The following is a 10,019-nucleotide window of genomic DNA, read 5'->3' as shown; positions in this document are numbered from 1 at the left end:
ACAACTGATCAGTTAGCTGATATTTTCACGAAAGATTTAGATGAAAAATCTCTTGTGAAAATTATAGAAGGACTTGGAATGATCGATGGAAATTATGTTCCATGTGAAAAAGGAGAATGATGAATGACCATGAATGAATCAGAGGCATTGAATGAAAGACAAAACAATAACCGTCAGCATTCAGAGGTTACTGTTCATAGTCAACGCTTCGACCCCTTCGAATTCGTAAATTTGTCACTTATTTTAAGGGTTTATTCAGAGGTTACTGTTCATAGTCAACGCTTCGACCCCTTCGAATTCGTACATTTGTCACTTATAAGGGGATGATAAAATTTCATATTTTTGCAACAAGTTCAGTTTATTTTCAATTTTCGAAAATTCAAAAAAATCCAAAAAGATTTTCTTTTGTTTTGTCATTCAATTTTCGAAAAATCAAAAATCCAAAAAGATTTTCTTTTGTTTTGTCATTTAATTTTCGAAAAATCAAAAATCCAAAAAGATTTTCTTTTGTTTTGTCATTCAATTTTCGAAAAATCAAAAATCCAAAAAGATTTTTTTTGTTTTGTCATTTAATTTTCGAAAAATTCAAAACAACAAAAATATTTTAATTCTTATTTCTTTTTAGTATTTTGTTGCAGAACATCATGAAGGTATAAAGTGGATTATGCTTGCACTTCTAGGGTCAGGTACATTTTTTCATATGAATCAATACATTTTTCATCACTTGAACTAGCTAATTTGTCCCTAGAAGCATGCTGCTGCATGTTGTCCAAAACCTCCAATGACTCAATGTGTGTGTACGAAAGCCTTAATGAAATTCTTCATACAAAAATTTCTTCCCAATCAGGCTTATACTCACATTAGTCTCTGAGCTACCTGACTCTTCTCAAAATGAGTTAAGAGTTTACTGTTTGGTCCAAATATAACAGAAGTACTTTTCGTGCCTTACATCAATCTTTTTCACCTATAAAGTTCTTACACGATCACACATGAAGACATATGTCCGAGAGGTCTCTGATCAAACCCATCGAGACTTAGACATATCAAAAATCAGTGTTGATGATCTGACATCATGAGACCGTGATGAAAGTGAAACCCAATTTTCAAAATACTTTTAAGGAATTGACGGGGAACAATGTTTCAGATTTTCACGAAACATTTGTTTCAGTACCAAAATTCGAAACTCCAAATCATATTCATTTCAAATGAGTGGTCTTGATCAAACATTTGAAACCCATGATGTTTGTTACCCAACAAGATCCAGCACAAATTTTTTTCTTGAATATGATTTACGTGTGAGTTTCATTCAAAAGTCCATGTCACTTAAAAATTTTCAAAATACACTTGTCACTGACTATACTGGTTAAACAAGTAATTTATGTTACAATTTCTCACCTTATGTTTAGGATGATATGTAACGAAATTATTTTCCTACCCACGAAGCATGATAAAAGAAGCCCTTCGATACTTATCAACAAGTACTCGATTGTAATTCACGGGAACCCACACAAGCTGTTGATCATTTTTCTTAATGATTAACGAAGCGATCTTTGCTCGGGATTTCATCTGCCTTTGTGTCAAATTGAAATTTTGACATCACTATATTCCAAATTTTTCTTATCTTTGTTTCTTGTCTACATTCTTTGAAACACTGCACTCACGAAATCCTTGAGGTTCTGAGTCATACCAACTCAGGCTGATGATTTCAAACATCTGGCATATGACTTCGCTTTTCATCCCAAAAGTGAAAGAGCCATGCTTCCATACGAAGGGTCCTGACGGTTACCATCATCTTGGGGATAACAATAAAGGCTGTCTATAAATGACATATGGTATTCTGTCTGATTTCAAGGAGATGTGACAGCTACTTTTTGACGCATGGCTACTTTTACACAGTAACGGTCCGATTTTCAAGGTGTCACGTCGGATTTCATTAAATACCTATCCCGCTTCAAATTCAAACTTCAGGGTTACATATAAAAGGGGATTCAAGGGTTCATTATCAGTTTACGCGATCAAAAAGAAAAATTCCCAAATTCACTGATCATCAAAGTCTTCAAACCCTAACAATGGCGACTTCTGTTTATGTTGATGTTAATCCTTATCAGACCATTGAAGATGTTTCTTCATTACCAATAATGAAGATTCAAGCAACAAACTATTACTTGGAGGGTCATGTTTCTCAATACCCGAAGAATTGAAGATGCTAATAGTTGCCTTGAAGAACTCTGTCTTGTCTAAGGCGATGTTCAGTTCATTCTCTGTTCCAATGTCATGGCTTTCTCAAGCAGGATCAACTGCTACTTACAACAAAGCTTCTGATACAATTACTTTTCATTTGGTGAACGACAAAAAGGTCAGACTATCCAAGAAACTCTTTTGCCAAATTCTAGAAATTCCGAATTCACCTCCATATGTTGCTTTCACATTTCCTCAAATTGTCAATATGTTTAATGAGATGGGATATCTGCCTCCACTATCAAAGATCAGTGATTTTAAGAAATCTAGTCTTCCACGACTATGGAATTCTTATTTGGAATTTTTCTAAGGTGTTTAACTAGGGGAACTGTTGGTCTTGATAAAGGAAGAATGGAGGTTTATGCAATGGTTGTTGGAATCTATTATGATCTTCAAGTGGATTATTCTACACAATTATGGAAGGAATTCCAAAAGGTAGGGGTGTAAACGAACTGAACGTTCAACGAACTGTTCATGAACCGTTCGGCGGGAAGTTCGTTTATGTTCGTTTATTTAATAAACGAACGAACATGAACACAAATTGTCGTTCGTTTAGTTAAACGAACGAACATGAACAATGGTCTCGTTCGTTCAATTATGTTCGTGAACGTTCGTTTATGTTCTTCGTTTACGTTTGTTCATGTTCGTTCATATAAGTTTCTTTTATCTTCATATATGTTTAATTGTGTTTGATTACATTACTATATTATATATTCATTTATGTTCATATATGTTTGTTTATCTTCGTTTGTTTATGTTCGTTTGTTTATGTTCGTTTAGCATGTTCACGAACATAAACGAACGAACATGAACAATGTAATTTGTTAAACGAACGAACATGCACAAGAAAACTCGTTCGTTTAACCGTCCGTGTTTGTTCATTAGTTCGGTTAACTTAAACGAATGAACATGAACAAGCCCCGTTCGTGTTCGTTTGGTTCGTTTACAACCCTACCAAAAGGGTGTAGAACACACGAATGCTATTTATGGTATTTCGTGTGCAAGATACTGGAGTTTGATTTTGCAATACTTTTACAACAAGGAAAGGATTTTGGTACCCAATGATGAAGCAAAAGTTGTTTTTCAATCATACCACTATCTGAAGGATGTCACAGATAGTGCTGATGTGTTTCCATCAGTTGCTCGTATTCCCAATGCAATGCTTAAAAGAGTTGATCCTTCGAATTCTGTCTTGGTGGCATATTTAAAGACCATTGATTCTACAATCAAAACTGGCATACTATTGGGAAGAGATGATAATAAATCCAAGAAGACGAAGAAGACTGAAACAGAGTTAAAATCTTTGAAATCTCCAAAGAAGAAGCCTCAAACGGCTGAAGTGTCTGTTGCTGAGACTCAATTGATTGAGCCTATTATTGAAGAAACACAAGAGCATGTTGTCATTCCTTCGAAGACTGGAATGTTTCGAAGAATCAAAATGAAGTCAACCCATAAAAGCAAGTCTCCTACACATAAAGTGGTTCGAAAACCTCAAATCACTCATCAAGGTGTTCTAATTAGAGAAGTGCCAGCACCTGTTTCTCTAGTGTCCAAGAAACGAAGGGCTGAGGATATGGAAAAATATTTGTCAAAGAAGAAGAAGAAGAAGAAGACTCGAAAACTCGTGATTTCTATTGAGTCAACAGAAGATGATAGTGAAAGAATTCCAGAAACACCAGAGACAACTCTTCATGTACAAAATTTGACTCCTGAGCAGACAGTTGTCATACCACCCGAAGATTCGGTTACCAAATCAGTTTCTGAGGCGGTATGAACTTCAGGCATCCCTGTAAACTTATCTGATACGGATGCAAATGTCAATATGGGTGATGGAGATGCGAAGAATGAAGTTCAAGGTCAATCTACTTCTATTCCCTTTGAAAGTATTGTTTCTTTATCACAATCCACTATTTCCATTACATCAACTACTGATTCCCCTACCTTCAAAAATATTATCAATCAACCATTCACTTCTATTTTTTCTTCTCAATCCACCGACACACCCAAACCAAATTCGAGTGTTCAAGAAACCATTTTTATGGAAACAAAAACTGATACTGAAGGGTTTGGAGGTGCGTTTGAAGAATTAGAATTTCATGAAGAGGAAGAGGCGTTTCCAGATCATATGCTGCTGACCATGAAGCAATTTAAAATTCTGAATCAGAAGTTGAATTCTATAATTCAATCTCAAGCTGATCTGGGGGGAGGTTCGTCTGTTTCAAGTTTGGAGGTTGATTCATTGTTGAAAATGTTCGAAGCTAGAATTGTAAATAAAGTATCGGGGATGATTAAAGACTCTGAATCTCAAATTTTGGAGAATGTTGATCACAATCATCAAAATAATGAACTTCGGATGAATTCTAAAAATTCAAAGTTTACTAGTGATGTGAAAGAATTGAAGAATGTCACAAAGGAAAGGCATGTTCTTTTTGTTTAAGAAGTGAAAAAAGTGAGGGAGGATGTCAATTTGCAAATTCGTGAACTCCGCGAAGATATGCAAAAAGTAATTGGAAATTTTCAACAAGATTATGCTTCTTTGAATCAGAAAGTTGATATCATTTGTGACGCAGTCACACGATTTGTTAAATTGTATGAAAATTTGAGTCCACAACTAACTCAACTTTCAACATTCGAAAGTGCCAACTTTTTGGAAGTGATCACTTTGTTAAAGGAGTTAAAAGATCTATCAGTCAAGCCGGTTTCTTCTTCACTAATTACTCCTGAATTTTTATCACAAAAATTCATTCAATTCGAAGCAATTCTCAACAAGCAACTTCCTCCTATATTTTGCATTACAAGCCTTCTTCCAACAACATATGCCCCACCTGTTTTCACAAGGGTGCAAGGGGGAGAAAGAAAAACTAGTCAATCGAAGGCGAGTGATGAAAATGTGAAAGTTGTAGGAAAGGTATTTTCTTCAAAGATCCCGACAACAAAGCCAGTTATAGTTTCTGCTGGGATGGTTACTTCAACAGTTGTTACAACGTTACCTATTACAAGACCTATTTCGAAAGGAATTGTGATTGGTAAATCTACAGACTTGTGAGAGTGGTTCGAAACCAAAAGAAGTAATTGATACTTCAGCCTTGAAAGATAAAGGGAAATCGATTGTTGTGGAAAAGTCGAAAGAAGAAAAGAAGGCTGAAGCAGAAGCTGAAATTGAAAAACTAAGGTTGATTCAAAGCATTATGACTCAGCGTGCTGGTGATCCGAAGGGAATGGACAAAGGTGACCCATCCAAACACTACAATTACGAAACAATTGAGGCCAAGGTTGCATTCAATCACATGTATTCATTTGAGAAGAAACCAAAACAAAGCTATTTGGTTACGAATACTGATGCAAGCCAGCTGGATTTTCCAATAAACGAAATGATGTTCATCATGCCTCAGTTCAAAGCAGAAGGAAATTTTAAAGAAAAGGATGAAGGTACACACATGAAAATTCGATTTCATGCTGTTCTTGCAAAAGCCCCTGAGGAAGTATGGTCATTGATTAAAATCAAGAAAGTAATCAATATGAAAAAGGATGTGGTATTCGAAAACACAGTCCAAAATTTCAAGTATGTGGTTGCCAGGGCAAATGGAAATATTTATGAGTTTACTGTTGCAGATTTTCCATTAATGAACTTGTATGATCTTATACAAGTTGCATTAATTCTAAAAGACAAGTCATTTTCATACCTTAAAAACACAGAACCTGGTGAATTCAAGCTTGGAGTTGCTCACATCAAGATTTTCATCGAAAATTATTATGAGTGCTTGGCTCTTACAGATGTGGAGTTAGCTACGGCTAAAGGTGTGGAAGTTAAAGTTCCGATGGCTCCTACGAAGACTCAGGCAGAATTGAAGAAGTATGCTGATGGTGAAATCTGCCTGAAGCCTTTTGGAATGGTCTTCGCAGGAAAAGACAAGGCTGGTAAAGCAAAACGTTTCAATTGAAGAAGTATGCTGATGGTGAAATCTGCCTGAAGCCTTTTGGAATGGTCTTCGCAGGAAAAGACAAGGCTGGTAAAGAAAAACGTTTCTTATTCCAGACATGCGAAGTGGAAAGGTATGCAACGTCTCAATATACGAATTTAATTGTTCGTATGAATCACTGTAAGAAGAACAATGAAGGAGATAAGAAAGAGCTGAAGAAGATAATGTCCTGGTACACGGAGATTCAAAGAGTGATGATGTATTCCATCCAGCTTCTTACAAATTAAGTAGTTCGACTTTGATTACAAAGGAGGAGATTGTAAGGGTCGAATTATTGTAATAAGTCGAATTGTATTTTGAACTCTTCGAATGTTTTGTTATATAATTTACTAAGGCGCTTTTTGTTCGAAGCGTTAGTGTATATGTCTTAGTATATTTTTTATACGCTTTCGGTTCCCTATAAATAGGGATATTTACTAGAGTTAGATAAGAGTTTTTACAGACCTGTCTTTGTACTCTGTAAACATACGAAAGCGTAATAGAGAGCTGAAACAAGATCGTATTTTACATCTAGTGTTCAATCTCGCATTCTTAATTGATTTCATACTTTGATTTGTTTTAAACTCGATTCTTTGATTCATCAGAAATCCTATACAGGAATTTTGAAAGATAACACAAGAATCAAGTCAAAATTTAGAAAGTAAAAAATTAGGGTTTCATAGTGAAAATTCGATTTTACACTTCAATGGGGGAATTCGACCTAGATGATGAAGGAGGTAGTGTTAAAAACTTAAAAACAACATACCCTGGAGCTTTAGTCTTCGGTTAATTGAAAGAAATCGAAACTTTGGCTACGGATTGGATGGTTTTGGCCGAGGAATGATAGACAGGATGGGAAAGGCACAGACATGAGTTTTATGTGAGGAACAAATGAAAAAAAGAGAATCGATAAACCCTTAACAAAACGCATGGCTTGCTTCCCAAGCACACGACCTGTTTTAGGCCATGAGATTTTTCCAAAAGATTGAGAAGTCCGTCGTGTGACATCCCCATTTTCACGGCCAGAAAAGACCGATTTGTTTATGCTTTATTTTGAAAATCAGAGTATCTTTTAAAGAAATGTGTTGCGGAATTTGTTCCCAGAAAAACATGATAAAAGCGATATCAAATCATTTACGAAGAAATGTATTTCATTCATTTTCAAAACATTGGGATGTCATCGTCAATACAGAAACATAAGCATAAACAGAACTTACATTCATTTACACTACTGATCTACATCTCTTTTAAATCTCTCAGTGTAAAGTAGCTTCATATCGACACCTGTGATACAAATAAGCTTGACTGGGTCAGGTTGGGAAACCTGGTGAGTACATAGGGTTTTCAACCCACAATAATATAATTATTATGTTTAAACAATCAAACAATCAACCCAATTATCCATCCCCATTTTCTTCATTTAATATTCCCTAAAGAATTATCTTAAGGGTCATTTCCTATGTCGTATTTACCTCTGATCTCTTTACATCACATTTCCTTATATGTTCGTTCCTAAGGCATGAATACGTAGTTACAACATCGCCTGAACTCGTAATTCATAGTAAGGGTTAGAGTATCATCACATGAATACGCAGTCACAACATCGCCTGAACTCGTAATTCATAGTAAGGGTTAGAGTATCATCACTTGAATACGCAGTCACAACATCGCCTGAACTCATAATTCATCACCTACAGGTTATAAGTCTGCTGGTGTTTCCATGGGGTTGTCTAGAATAGTCTGTGGTCGCCATCTATACTCTGGTAGATGACTACATCTCCACATTGACGGTCAAGGTTATGGTATCTTACATCCTACGTCACTGATTCATCATCACTTAATTATCATCACCTTCCTATCTTCACCTATCTCTCATCATTTTATTTCATCACACATACCAACTATTACATCTACCCATGTTATACCCAACACATTTTGTAGATATAAAATACATATATACAGTTTAAATAATTTAAAACATGTATAAAATCGTTCATCCAGCATAGACATAAAGTACTCAGATAATATGCACACATAGCACGTAATTTATGTTAAATACTTCATATCTATGTGTAAGATGAAAGTAACTATGAACTCACTTGAAAAGGTGGTGACTCGGTACTCGGACAGCGCTTCGTTAATCTTAAAACAATTTCGCTCGGACAAAACAACGGGTTTTTCGCAAAATCGGGCTTCGCTGGAGCAACGTTCCCAAGCCGAAAGGCTCTTTTCGCGGGACTCCGGGAGCGTCGGGGCTTCCTTCGGGTGCTAGGGGGTTTACCTAGGCTTAGGGGGGGTTAGGAACCCTTAGAGAGAGAGAGTGTGTGTAGAGAGAGAAAGTTGAAGGGGAGAGGTGTGGGAAATGAAGGAACCCGACACCTCTATTAACAGGCTGATTTCCTAATGGACTCGCTGAGTCGGTTCACTTACTCGCCGATTCAGTGCCATGTGTCATCACCTGGTGGCTTTTCTTGGGGAGAAAGTCTTGGCCCATATTCAGCCACGTCACCCCTTTTGCAGCAGCCTCCTGCTGACTTCTAAACCCCGTAACTTTTGGATACGAGCTTCGTTTTCAACGTTCTTCTTTTCCACACGTAGGTAAAAACAAGATCTACAACTTTCATTTAGACTGCATCGGCTAATTCTCGACGGATCTTAAATTTAACAATAAGAGGAGAGTAGACTGTTAAATGACTGCCAAAAATTCGTATCTCCTTCATACGGACTCCGTTTTCGTCTGTCTCTTTACCGTTGAGTTTCTATTAATGAGATCTTCAACTCTCATTTAGGTCGCGTAAGCCAAAAACCGCTTGAATTAAAATTCGAGTTTCGGGTCGTCCATTGCTATGCCAAATCTTAGAAAATTCATAACTTCCTCATACGAAGTCAGATTTGGGCTTTCTTTTTTTGTATGTTCTCGGTTTAACGTACACTAAAACTTTTGTTTAGATCACTAAGGCCAAAAAGTCTTCTACCGTAAATTTACTATTTACGTCTCCTGGTGTCGTGCCTGTTTTGCCATAAAACTTCGACGGGCCATAACTTCTTCGTTATAACTCGGATTTCGGTGTTCTTTATATGTACGGAACCCTTGTAACATATACTTCAACTTGGTTAAGATTAATCCTTCTAAATAACCTTCCATCAAAAACTCATTTTTGATGCTCATCGTCTTTAAATTGACTAGCCCGGATCTACGGGCGTTACAATTATCTCCCCCTTAGGATGATTAAGTCTCGGAATCATCAACGAAACACGATTGTATAATGACTCCATACGTTATCTCTTCACCCTAGATAATAACCTTAACTTCTATGTTGTTTCGAATGAGTATCTAACTCTTGGACTCCTTGACTGCAGGCGGTGCTCGATCTTGCTCCCTCCCTCTGTCTCATGTTAGACCTTCAATCATGGTCTTCATGTCACAGTCTCGCTCTTTATCAGAGACTCCTTCTTCAAACTTGTTATTTGACTTCCATAATAGACCGATGGGTCACGTTCTAATGACCTCTCATCGTATGTTGCAATGATTAGACTCAGGTCTCTTAGAGTCAAATTCTGGAACAGACTATACCTTCCTTCATGTTCTAATCTCATCTTAAAAGGTAGCATTTCTAGCTACAAACAACCGTCGCGATACCTCTATTAATCTCTTTGATTAATTCTTCCACCTTAAGTCAGGTGCTACATCGAACTTGGTTCTCGAAACCACGTAACATACTCGTCGTAGTCCGACTCAATTTGGTATGACCACTAGGGTCGGAATAACAATCATCTTCTTAATCATTACCGAAACAATGGTAACGACATACTTGAATAAAA

Source organism: Lactuca virosa, chromosome 8 (genome assembly GCF_052849685.1).
Source record: "Lactuca virosa cultivar CGN04683 chromosome 8, Lactuca_virosa_CGN04683_v6, whole genome shotgun sequence".
In the NCBI taxonomy this organism is placed as follows: domain Eukaryota; kingdom Viridiplantae; phylum Streptophyta; class Magnoliopsida; order Asterales; family Asteraceae; genus Lactuca; species Lactuca virosa.
The sequence above is the reverse complement of the archived record's forward strand: the minus strand, read 5'-3'. Positions refer to the sequence as shown.